The sequence below is a fragment of the Gracilinanus agilis genome, chromosome 4 (genome assembly GCF_016433145.1).
Source record: "Gracilinanus agilis isolate LMUSP501 chromosome 4, AgileGrace, whole genome shotgun sequence".
Classification (NCBI taxonomy): Eukaryota; Metazoa; Chordata; class Mammalia; order Didelphimorphia; family Didelphidae; genus Gracilinanus; species Gracilinanus agilis.
Genome location: NC_058133.1, coordinates 37,419,856 through 37,433,003, shown reverse-complemented (window position 1 = coordinate 37,433,003; position 13,148 = coordinate 37,419,856).

Below are 13,148 nucleotides of genomic sequence, written 5' to 3'. Positions count from 1 at the left end.
GAATGGCAGAGAGAGAGAGAGAGAGAGAGAGAGAGAGTGAGAGAGAGAGAGAGAGAGAGAGAGAGAGAGAGAGAGAGAGAGAGAGAGAGAAACTGGCTTTTCAAACTCAGGCTAAATTCTCCCCAGGATCTTTCAACTGGCCCAAGGTTTTGCCTCAGTCCCCATATGTCACATTCCCTGACTTCTGTGACTTCTGCCAGTCAGGGATCTTGCCTGTTGTGCTGGCAAATTAAGACTCATGACTCTGTGAATTCTATGGCTTAAGACCTCCAGGATCCAATGGTCTCTTAATATTTAAATCACACAATTTGTTTCCCTGTCAGACTACCATCATGTAGCTTGTGAGCACGTGACCCTGATATTGTTCCTTTCTGTTGTGTCCATTCTTCCTTCTTTTAGGTGAAGCTTTGGAGAACAAGAGTGGAGAGGAAGGAATATTCAATCACGGTAGCCAGTGATTGGGTGATTGGGGCAAGGGAGAACAAGTGAAAGAGTGCTAGAAAGGGTGACCCGGAAAGTACTATAATCAGGAGGAAATCAGGCCTTGGTGAGAGGCAGAAGATGGAGTGAGAAAGGAAAGATTAAAGATGAAAAAGCAACTTTGTCACCTATAGAACAGGCACTTGAGAGGCCACAGGGGACTGGGTGGATTGCTTTAGAGCAGGACATTAGGGGTGGGATAGGTCAAAGTACATAGGGAAAAGAGAGTGGGCAGTGGTGGATGGATTTTGAATATGGGTTTTAAATATGGCAGACTGGGGTGCAGAATCACTGGCAATAGGAAGGTATGAATGGGTGAGAATTTGTTAATCATTGATGAATGAGTTCAAGTTGGTCATCAACATTCCTAGGGATTTGCTCTCAAGGTTGAGTCCTCTCAGCATCTTTGGAAGGTTGGGCAGGGAATGGTGAAGCAATAGTATTTTTTTTCTTCTTCCTCGGGGCAGGCAGCCCAGGTTAGGGCAGAAGACAATAGAGGGCTCAAGAGGAATGATATTTCTTTTAGTCCATATAGGCAGCAATAGGCTAGACCAGGAGATAGTTGGAGGGAACGGCTGTGACTCCTCCCTCTTTTCTCAACTTGTGTGATTTTTGTCCACAATCTTCTTTGACTATAAGGCTGATTCAAGTGTTTGCCTTCTCTTTAAAGCCCAGAATCCCAGAAAGATTCTGTGTAAAAATCAGTTTCAAATTCATATTGAGAAAAAGAAGGAAACCTTAATGGAGCTTAAAGAGAGACAGAGAGAGAGAAAGGGAGAGAGAGGGAAGAGAGAAAGGACGTGTACTTATATACACACACATTTATACACATGAAGTATTCTAAGTCCCAGAGGAGTTGTGATGGGGAAATGCTTGAGTGCCTCAGTGGGAGTACTTAGCACAGGAAATGCAAATTTTCATTAAAAATTAGAGGCATAAAACATTCTCTTAAAGCCTGCAAACTCATAATATTGCCCTCTTATGAAGAAATGATTTCTATGAGCTTTGGCAGTCCTGATAGGTTCTTCTTCCCTGAAAGAAGTAATCTACCTTTACAAGAAGAGGAAGCTTTTATCTTCTGTTTACATTCATGTCTTCTGAGGGAAGGCTGGGAGACTTGTCACTTAAATCAGTTTTATGTGGTGGTTTATTAAGCCTTCTGCCTCAGTGACATATGTCATTTGAGGCTTGCTAACTTAGGGATATCTCACAGTACTTAGCACATAGTAAGGACTTAATAAATGCTCCCCACCCCATTTATTCATCCATTCATTCCTTCATGTCCCATATATCAGGGTGGAGTCATAAATTCTTCCCTCCTCCATAGATCTGATAAACTATTCTATGTTTTCCTAATTTACTTATAAATCTTACCTTTTATGTTTAAGTTATGTACCCATTTTGTCTTTATTTTGGTATAGTATGTGAGATATTGAGCCATACCTAATTTTTACCATACTGTTTTCTAATTTTCCCAGCAGTTTTGTCAAATAGTGAAGTCTTATCCCAAAATTTGGGATCTTTGGGTTTATCTAACACTAGGTTGCTGAGACAATTTACTCTTACTCTATTCCATTAATCCATCCTTCTTTTTTTTTAGCCAGTACCAGGTTGTTTGGATGATCACTGCTCTGTAGTACAGTTTAAGATCTGGCACTGCTAGGTGACCTTTCTTCACCTTTCTTTCATTAGTTCCCTTCATATTCTTGATCTTGTGTTCTTCTAGATGAATTTTGTTATTTTTTCCTAGTTCTACAAAATAGTTTTTTGGTAGTTTGATGGGTATGGCATTGAAGAAGCAAATTAATTTAGGTAGGATTGTCATATTTATTATTTTATTATATTAGCTAGGCCTACTCATGAACAATGAACATTTTTCCAATGCTTTAGATCTAATTTTACTTGTGTATGAAATATTTTTGTAAGTGTATTAATATAATTCCTGTGTTTGTCTTGGCAAATAGATTCCCAAGTATTCTATATTGTCTACTAGAGTGATTTTAAATGGAATTTCTCTTTCTAATTCTTGCTACTGAGCTACGTTGGAAATACCATGATCCCTCACATAAAATGAGAGTTATTTCCAGAGACCCCGGTGATAGGTGAAAATCTGTGAAGTAGGGGGAGAGCAAACAGACTGATGCTACAGTCACGGAGCCCATCAGCACCCAGGATAGTGCTATGGTTGGTTGCCTTCCATTCCATCAGTCAGTCTCACATTGGCAAACTTGAACAAGTGGTAGTAGCATACTGCATTTCCATTGTATACAGTACAATATTCATCCTCAAAATTCCACGATATAGCAAAAATTCTGCAATACAGAATTAGATTTTTTTTTTAAATCTGCGATACAGTGAAGCCACAATAAGTGAACCACAATATAGCAAAGGATGCCTGTGTATGAAAATGCTGATGATTTACGGGGGCTTTTTTTTTGTATCATCCCTGGATTTAAAAGAACTTTCAGATGTGATTACTGATCCACTGTCAGTGACCATTAAAAAATCATGAACATGAGAAGCACCTTGTGGTTTGGAGAAGATCACGTGTCCCAATAAAAGAGAAGAAGAAGAGAAAAAAGAATCTTCAAAATAGATCATTGAACTTGATTCCCCTTTCTTAGAAAAATTCTAGAATAGGGGTAGCTAGATGATTCAGCAGATAGAGAGCCTGTCCTAGAGAGAGGAGATCCTAGGTTCAAATCTGACCTCGGATACTTCCTAGCTATGTGACCCTGGGCAAGTCACTTCATCCTCATTGCCTAGCCCTTACTGCTCTTCTGTCTTGAATTTGATATTCAGTATATATTCTAAGACAAAAGATAAGGGTTGAAAAAATAATTTAGAATGTATTAATTTAATTTACATTTATTTAAAAAATTTGAATTCTAAATTCTTTCCCTCCCTCCAGTCCCTCTTCCCCATTTAGAAGGCAAGCAATAGGTTACCATTATAAATGTTGTATAGTTAGAAAATCTTGAACCTTTGGACTCCATCTCCCAGAATTCTTTTTATCTTCCAGAATCCTTTTCCCTTCCCCCACGTTTGCATCTTCACGTAATGTTTGTAAGTTTGTTGTAACTCTGCTTCTAGCTCTCTCTTTTCCTGTGTGCATGGCTGGGAAAGCTGGCTTTTTACTCTAGATTTTTTATTAATAAATCTTATTAAATATAATACTTAGAATATTAGATATTAATTTTGAAATTATAATGTGAAGTCATGCAAGGCATATCAGAATGTATTATTAGTAAAGATATGGTTAATGAACCTCTAAATAAGGAAATAGAGATCACAAATATAGTGGCCACTCTAGGCTACCTCCCTAATTTAGCACTTCAAAGTCGTAATTTGGGTCCCTGGGAGTGAAGGGTGTTTTAACTACTCTCATTACTTCAAGAAATTATGTCTTTCAGATCGTTTTTCCAAAACTATATCTCATGAGCCCCCACCAGGGTGTTTTTCCTTTAGTCAGTAGATAAAATTAGTTCAAAGCAAAAGTATTAATAAGAACATTTTTAAATAAAAAAATAAATAAAAATAAAAATAATTATCTTATTTGATTCTAACAACAACCCTGCAAGGTAGGTTACTATCTCCATTTTCCAGATGAAGAAAGTAAGGCAAAAAAAGGTTAAGTGATTTACTTAGAGACACCCATAGCTAATAAATGTTTCAGTTTAGATTTGAACTTAAATCTTCTTGACTCCAGGTGTGGCACCCTAAACACTGGGCTACTTAGATGCTCCATCTTCTTTATGATTTCATCAAGTAGGTTGGGACAATTGATCAAGAGTATCCTGACCAAGTATTTTCTCTGCCCTGCTGCTCAACACACATACACATACAGAGAACCTTTATGACTTTAAATGCAAATCATGCTAGTTTCCTTTTTTTTGATAGGATTATTGTACTGGTAAATGAATAACGTTTTGTAAATACATTTACCCAGATTTTAGTAGTGTTTGGTGAGGCATTCCATATTATCTCTGTGGGAAATATAGGAAGGTGTGGGTTAGAAGATAAATATAATTAGATAGTTTCTGAACACAAGTTCTGTGGTTCCACATCAACTCAGAAGTAGGTTTCTGGTGGAATGCCCCAAAGATCTGCTCTTGATCTTCTACTGTTTAATGTAGTGTCACCATTAACAGATTTGCAGATGACTCCAAGCTAGGAGGGAGAGATAGTGAGTACAGTGAGTGATAGATAAAATGAGGGTTCTGAAGGATTACGATGGGCTAAAAAATTGGACTGGATCTAATAAGATGAAATTAAATGGGGACAAAATGTAAATTCTTACATCTGGATTCCAGACATTGATATCATAAGTACAAGGTAGGGAAGGCATGAGCTAGCAATCAATTCATCCCCCAAAGAGAGAGAAGTTTTATCAGATGGCAAGTTCAGCATAGGTGAAGATGGAATGGAAGCCAAAGAAGTTAAGGTAATCTTGGCCAAATGAAGAGAAGGAAAGATCCCAGCATAAAAGAAGATAATACTACTGTTCTTTGTCCCAGTCAGACCATAGCTCAAGAACTGTTTAGTTCTGGGCACAATATCATACAAAAAATGTTGATAAGTTGGAGAGTATATCAAGGAAGGTTACCAAGATCAAAGTTATAACTAGAAATGTTTGTACTTGGGACAGAGAAACATAATGGTGCCCTTTGTTTGGGGCAGTGCAGATACTATTCCTCTTAGGGGGTGAGATGGAGACCTAAAGATACTTAGTGCTGCTCAGGAGGATGCCCAGGGGAATCAGTTCATTTGGTAACTTTCTACTAAATTATTCTTAATTATTCATAATAGATGGTACAATGGATAGAGCTCAGGGCCTGAACCTGAGTTCAAATCTAATCTCAGACACTAGTTGTGTGACTTAACTCTGTTTGCCTCAGTTTCCTCATCTGTAAAATGAATTGGAAAAGGAAATGGCAAACCCCTCCAGTATCTGGATAAACCCAAATAGGGTCAAGAAGAGTGAGACATGCCTGAAAAATGATTAAATAACAACAAATCTTTAAAATCTGTTGCTAAGGTCAATTGGTTTTTTTATACTCAGCTTTCAAGAAGTGATTACAGGGAAGCAATTAGGTGGCTCAGTGCTAGGTCTAGAGACAGATGGTCCTGGATTCCAATCTGGCCCAAGACATTTCCTAGATGTGTAACCTGACTCTGGTCAGGTCACTTAACCCCCATTGTTTAGCCCTTACCACTCTTGTACCTTGGAACCAATACATACATAGATAGTGTTGATTCTAAGACAGAAGGTAAGGGTTAAGAAAAAAAGAAGCAATTACTGCTTCTTCGAGTTCCTGTTAGAGGGGCAGCAATAGTTTATTTTTCACAGCAAATAGATGTTTTTGATGGGGAGACTGAAAGAGGGTTTGAAGCCAACACTCACCCATATTCTCATCTCTGTCCTGTTCCTTGCTAATAAATCCTCAAAATAATCATATTAGAGGTGGAAGGGACTTCACTGTTTTTCAGTTGTGACTGACTTTCCATGACCTATTTTGGAGTCTTTTCAGTTAAGATACTGGAGTGGTTTTGCCATTTCCTTCTCCAGTTCATTTTAAGGATGGGGAACCAAGGCAAGCAGGGTTAAGTGGCTTGGCCAAGGTCACACAGCTAGCAAGTGTCTGAGGAGGGATTTGAACTCATGAAGATGAGTCTGCCAGAAGGGACTTTAAGATCATCTAATATGTTTAATTCCTTGATTTTAATAGGGGAAAAAACTGAGTCCCTAGAGAAAGGGAGAAGTTGGCCAAAGTCACTGAAGAAAGCTCATTCAACTGTTATTGGAATTGAGGCAGAGCAAAGGTAGTCAGATCTCTTAGATTCAGACTGTCAGAGAGGGAAGACGTATAAGAGAATATTTTGTCTAATCATTTCATTTTATTAAAAGGAAATAGAGATCCAGCATTGGTACTAGGGCAAAGTCTTTATCCAGTGTTTTCAGATAAATTGTTCAACTTTGATTTCTTCCAGGCAGGATTTAGAGTGAGATTTTTCCTGACTCCTGGTCAAGTAGTCTATGTACTATGCCATGAAGCCTTTCAATAACCAAATAGGGAGATGTAGAATCAGAAAAGACAATGGGGTCAACATATGGGGAGAATGAGGAGTAACCAATGGAAAGTCCATATGCTAGATTGTCTGTACAATGTCAAGAGAGCTAGAAAAAAAGACTTGAAGCAGGAAAAGTCTAGCCCCTGCTCAGTACTTACAGAAGAATGGGAGCAAGGATAGCAGAGGAAGGGCAGGATCTAATGAGCTGAGATCTACTTTAGTGGAAGAATTGGTGGCATCCTGCAGATCCCAGGCTCATTGAGAATGGCTCTTGCCAAGGCTAAATCAACTCTTGTTTTTAATTCCTCCTCTCAAACCTTTCATTTAGGTTAATTTGCAGGGTTTTTGTTGTTTTTTTTGTTGTTTTTTTTGCAGGGTTTTTTTTTGACACCTTTCTTTTATATATGAGTAATTCTTGGCTTCTTCTGTGAAAAAGCTCTGAGAGATGATAGATATTGACAAGGAGAATGAATATTTCTGATTGGAACAAATGTATGTTTAAACTATAATATATGTACATGTATGCATCTCTAGGCATGTAGGATGGCGTGTTCAATAAATAGCGCAGCTATATTCCCTTTATTACTTTGTAAAGAGAAAAATTTTGTCATCGAAGGATGCTTTGATAAAAATCTTAGTGGAAGCTCCCGGGGACTTGTCTAGAAACTCGAGGTGACAACTGAGAATCAAGATTACACTTGCTTATGTGTACTCTGCAAGTATGTCTTAGAGAAAAATCAACAACTTGAAGAGGCTCTGGGTGCTGCTGTTATTTCTTCAGATAAAACAAATACATTAAAAAAAAGATGACATTTCTCAAGAGGGAACAAGCTGTAAACGAAAGGAAAGTGAACATATAACATTAGATTTTTTTGGACATAAAATTCTTCCTTCCTTTTCTCACATATCTATGATGTTTGTGCATTTTTGTCTGTTTTTAAGGAGGTTGATGAATGTTTTTTGATTTTTCCTTTAAAAAAATCTGCTGGTATCCTCTGACTCCACTTTTTTTCCTATCTAACTTCTCACCTCTTTCTTTGCATTCCAGCTTTTGACCTCACCACCCAATTGAAACTGGGCTCTCCAAAGTGGTCCATGTTCTTTTTTTTTAATTAACCTGGAAATTTTATTTTTTTCTTTTTCAAAATGAAGTTTTAATGATATATTATAATCTCAATTTTCCTTCCTCCCCCCTAGAGAGCTGTTCAGCTTAACAAAGCATATTTCTAATAGAAAAGGAAAGAAAAAAGAGTAAGAGAAACCCCAGCAAAATTGATCAAGATATAGAAAAATTTGAAAATCTGTGATCCACACCCATAGATTTTCCCCCCCCTGCAAAGATGCTGTTGGAGGTGTCTTTTCATTCCTTCTCTTTGGAGTCAGGCTTTTTTTTGTAGTAGTATTCTCTTTCAGTTGTTTTGTGTTGGTTATTCTTTCCACGTACATTGTTATAATCTTTGTATATATAATTTTCTTGACTTTGCTTACTTTATTCTCCATGTTCTCTTAATTATCAAATCCAAAAGACCTTTTTTCAGTCCTTCTGGAGTTATCAATATGCTACATCTGACACTGGTGACAACTACCCTGTCCTCCTGGATATCCCTTCTTTTATTGGTTTTTGTGACATTATTCATTTCTGGTTCTCTTCCTACCTGTCTAACTGCTCTTTTTCACCCCTTTTCTGGTTCATCATTCATATTATATTTTTTAACTGTGCATGTTCCTTCAAGGTCCTGTCTTTTCTTTCAATAATAATGCATGCATATGTGCCTATGTATACAGATATGTCAATCTGAATAAAATAAAATTAGCAAATGAGTAATAATAAAAGAGTCTTTAACAGTGACTAGAAGATTATAATCTGGGATCCCTCACAGCACTAGAGAAAGGAGGGAAGGGTACTTAAAAACATTTAGGAGGCATAACCTTGAAAAAGGGTTGAGTAAAATGTTTTACATCCATAGATTGGGGAAGGTGGGTTAGAGACTGGGAAGGATGGGGTGGGGGAAGTGGTTTTTAGGCAATGCTTGATTCTGGGAAAGAATAATGTAGACAGCAAGGTCAGTTGATGGTCAGCAGCAAGGTTGCCTGATGGTCAGCTGCTACATTTGACATATGTCACCTACATAGGGATAATCATTAGACCCCTGGGAAGTAAAGAGGCTACAAGAGAGAGGCTGTATGTGTGTATATATGTACGCTTGCATGAATGTATCCCTTGTAAGCTCATCAGTGCCCATGGGTTTAATGATTATCCCAAGGGAGGTGACATATATGAGTATGTGCACACACACGTGTATATTTCTTCAGACTCAGTTTCCCGCGTTTCAGTCCCACATCACCACTGACTATTGTGCTTTTCAAATGGATGTCTTAGAGACATCTCTTATCTTACAAATCATTATATATTTCTCTCCTGAACATCCCGATTTCATTATAGAAGAGATGGGTACAAATGCTGGCAACAATTCTTGAGAATATTCTAAAGTTCTAAAGACACTATGCACAATTCAACATTACAACTGAGCTCATTATCTTTCCCCCAAAATTTCTTCTCCCATCAACTTTCCTATTTCTGTCAAAGGCACTTCTATCCTGCCTGTCTCCCAGGTTGGTAACCTTAGTATGATCCTCCTAGACTCCTTACTCTCCTCTACATGTGCAGTTAGTTGCCAAATCTTGCTGTTTCTACATTGTAATGAGAATTTTAAATGTCAAATTTAGAACTTGATTTTTAGACTATGTGAACATTGCCATACCAGTCACTTTTAGGGCATGCTGAAACCCAGAATCTGAGGAGACTCTAAAAAGATTGTAGAAGCCCTTCTTCATACTGGCCTTAGCAGTTTGTGTAGAAATGCTTTCAATGGATTCATAGTGAACACTTTTTGGGAAGAGAGACTCGATACTTGGTAAACTCCTTGACCATTTGAAGTTCTTCATTGGGCTTCCACTCTTGGTGAATTGTGATAAGCTTTTGAGGTTGATTAGGACTCCTGTTTCCCCTTAGCTGTGGGCTCTTTTTCTTTTGCTAATGATCACATTTTTTGATTTTATTTTTGAAAGGGCAATAGATGGGACATAGATAGATGAGAGAGAGAGAGAGAGAGAGAGAGAGAGAGAGAGAGAGAGAGAGAGGTGAGGCAGATGATAGTGTCGATGAGAACTTCTAGATTCCACATCGACAAAAGATAGACATAGATAGATAGATAGATAGAGAGAGAGAGAGACAGACAGACAGACAGACAGACAGACAGACAGATAGATGGTAGCTCCTGCTCTATCTAGCAAAGCTCATAAATAAAAGGATTACATTTACATACATTTTTTTCTTTTTTTATCCTATGTTGGCTCACCTATGACATGACTTTGGAGGATGCCAATCTTGTATGTGGGGATCTGTTAAGGTATAGAACTGGAAGTGTCTAGCACTTATTCTGCAGAATATTATTACTGGTACACACATTACCCTATTGCCTATTTGTATTATTATTATTACTATTTCCCACCTATATCTAGGGTAGAGATAATAATGTTTTAAAGAGAGTAAGTGATTCTAAAGATCTCTTTTCCCCTTCTTTCTGGAAATTCTTGATAAGGGAACACTAACTGGAGTGAGACTGGGGAAATAGTCAGATTATGATATTAGGAACACATGTTCCTAGAATTCCCTGTTTTCTTATTCCTTTACCTTTGGTACTTCTTGTCAGCTTATCCACACAGTTCAGGGATCAGAGAAAACTCCTCCAAAGTTTCACCATTTTACCCCAGAAACTGGAAACTTCAGAGAAGGCCACATGGACAGTGGCCACTGACTATTGCTAAGTGAGGAGTCAGAGGAGCCAATCAGGGACTATCATATGGAAAGGTGAGTCCAAATCAGTTAAATATAGGATAGTTTCTGGAAGCCTCAGAGCCTGGGGAAGAAGTTGATTTGGACCAGTTTCTCTCTTGTTTTTACTGTTCTAGTCTGGGACTGAGTTAACCACTAATATTTATTCCCTTTTTGCCTTTCCAGGACCCTTGGGGTATAAAAGGAGTATATAGGATAGGGTTAGATGAAGGTTCCACATAGGAAAGCTTGATCTGTTTCTTTCCTACATTCATTCATTCATTCATTCACTCATCCATCCATCCATCCATCCATCTATCTATCTATCTATCTATCTATCTATCTATCTATCTATCTATCTTTCTGTCTGTCCAATTTTCCAAAGTTATATGATTCATGCTGTTTTCCTCCCTTCTTCCCTCCCCTCTCCTGCAGTTGATAAACAACTCAATCTAAGATATATATATATCCAACAAAACATATTTCCATATTATTCATTTTCTTATTTTTTTAAAATAAGCAATGTGACCATGGAAAACTTCTTGCCTATGTAATAATATAAATAAATAAGGTTAAAGTTATGTTAAATATCCTAACCCTTGAGATTTCTCTAATTCTTATATTTTTTAGTAACAATTTTGAATCAGTTTCTAGTTAAAACCTGACCAACTAGGGTCATTTTCTTGTCCAGTCTTTTGATGTCATTTATTTTGGAGGAGTGAATGGATGGATGTGCATGGATAGGTGGTGCCACTGAATTCAAATCCAACCTCAGACACTTACTAGGGATCAGATCCTGGGTAAATCCTTCATCTCTGTTTCAGTTTCCTCATCTGTCTCATCTGTAAAATGGGAAAAATAGTAATAGCTTCCTCCCTGGGTTGTTGTGGGATCAAATGAGATAATAATTTTGTAGAGCCTGGTACATACTAATTACTATTTAAATGTTAGCTATTGTTCTTATTCTAGAAAGACAAATTTGTACATGTGTCAGAGAGACTCTGGTGAGACCACTGGGCTGGTGGTTTGAGTATATACCACCACCCAGTGGAAAAACTACATATGACAACCCTTCAGTGATTTGCTAATTACAAAATAGCATCCTTTCTTCCTGTGGACTTAAGATAGACAAGACAGGAGCTAGTAGAGGCTAATAAAAATGCTGTTAACTTTGAAAGTGTCCCCTGTGAAATCCATCAACTGCAAACAGGCTGGACCTGTGTCACACTATATTATTTTCACACCAAGAATTACAAAGTTGATTAGAAGATATATTTTGGGTTGCTTGCCCCAGGCACCCAAATTTCTAGTTACAGCTTTTTTTTTTTTTTTACTCCATCCCTTTCTCATGTGTGCCTGATGAAATCATCTTCTTTTATTAAAGCCAAATGCCACTTCTTTCAAAAAATATATCCAGGTGGCAATTGAGAGCAAGACTGGGAAAGTCACTTAATCTCTATTGACCAACCCTTATACCTCTTCTCCCTTGGAACCAATATACAGAATTGTAGTATCTAAGACAGAATGTAAGGGTTTAAAGAAAAACAAACATGAACCCCCAGGTAATAGTAATTTCTCTCTTTGAATTTTCTTATAACATTTTGCCTGTTTTTTTTCCTTCGATATTATCTTATCCTACTTTCTGTCAGATTTATATGTGTACAAATCTCATCTCTGTCTCCTTGATTAAAAACTCCTTATGGGTAGTAACTATATGTCCTTGTGCTGCACACATACTAGGTTTATAAATGTTTATAGAGTTGGATCAGACAATCCACGTAATTTCCTGATAAGTGTAAGTGTCACCTTTCTCCCTATTCCAGGTCCTCTATAATTTGAATCCAATATGGATGATTTTACATAAAAAATGTGCAGAGAACAACTATCCTGATTCCATCTATTTTCCTGAAAAAAATTCTGCTTTTGTATCACTTTTTTAAAATTCAGTGCAAAATCTTTGGACTAGGAATGGAACACCTTTTATTAAGTGTCCCTATGTGCCAGGTACTGTGCTAAGAACTTTCCAAATATGATTTCATTTGATCTTCTCAATAACCCTGGGAGGTAAGTGCTATTAATTTTACAGTTGAGGAAACTGAGGCAGACAGGTTGGATGATTTGCCCAGTTATATAGTAAGTATGCACTACTCAACTAAAATTTGTTTAATTTTTTATTTAAAAATTGTTTAAATTTACCTGGTTTTTGTAAATTTTAAAATTTGTTTAAATTTTAAATTTAAATTTGTTTCAATTTACTTGGTACTTTCTTGACTATGAAAAAGAAAACGCTTGTTTAAATCAGAGACTTCCTCAACCTCCCATCTCAGAGACTCCCTTTTATTCCCCAGGCCAGAGATATGTGTACCCCAACCCTGCTGTCCCCTCTCATCTCAGAGCAGGTTTCCAAATAAAGGGGGTGGAATATTAAGGCAAAGATGCAGGGAAAATGCAACAGAACCTGTGTTATATTCTGGTCTCAGAAAATTTAATAGTTGGTTGATCTTAAGAAGTTATCTTCCTAGCAGTACCAGATATTAAACTATACTATAAAGCACCAGTCATCAAAACAATATGGTACTGGCTAAGAGACAGAGAGGAGGATCAATGGAATAGACTTGGGGTAAATGACATCAGCAAGACAGTGTATGATAAACCCAAAGAGCCCAACTTTTGGGACATGAATCCACTATTTGACAAAAACTGCTGGGAAATTTGGAAAACAATATGGGAGAGATTAGGTTTAGATCAACATCTCACACCC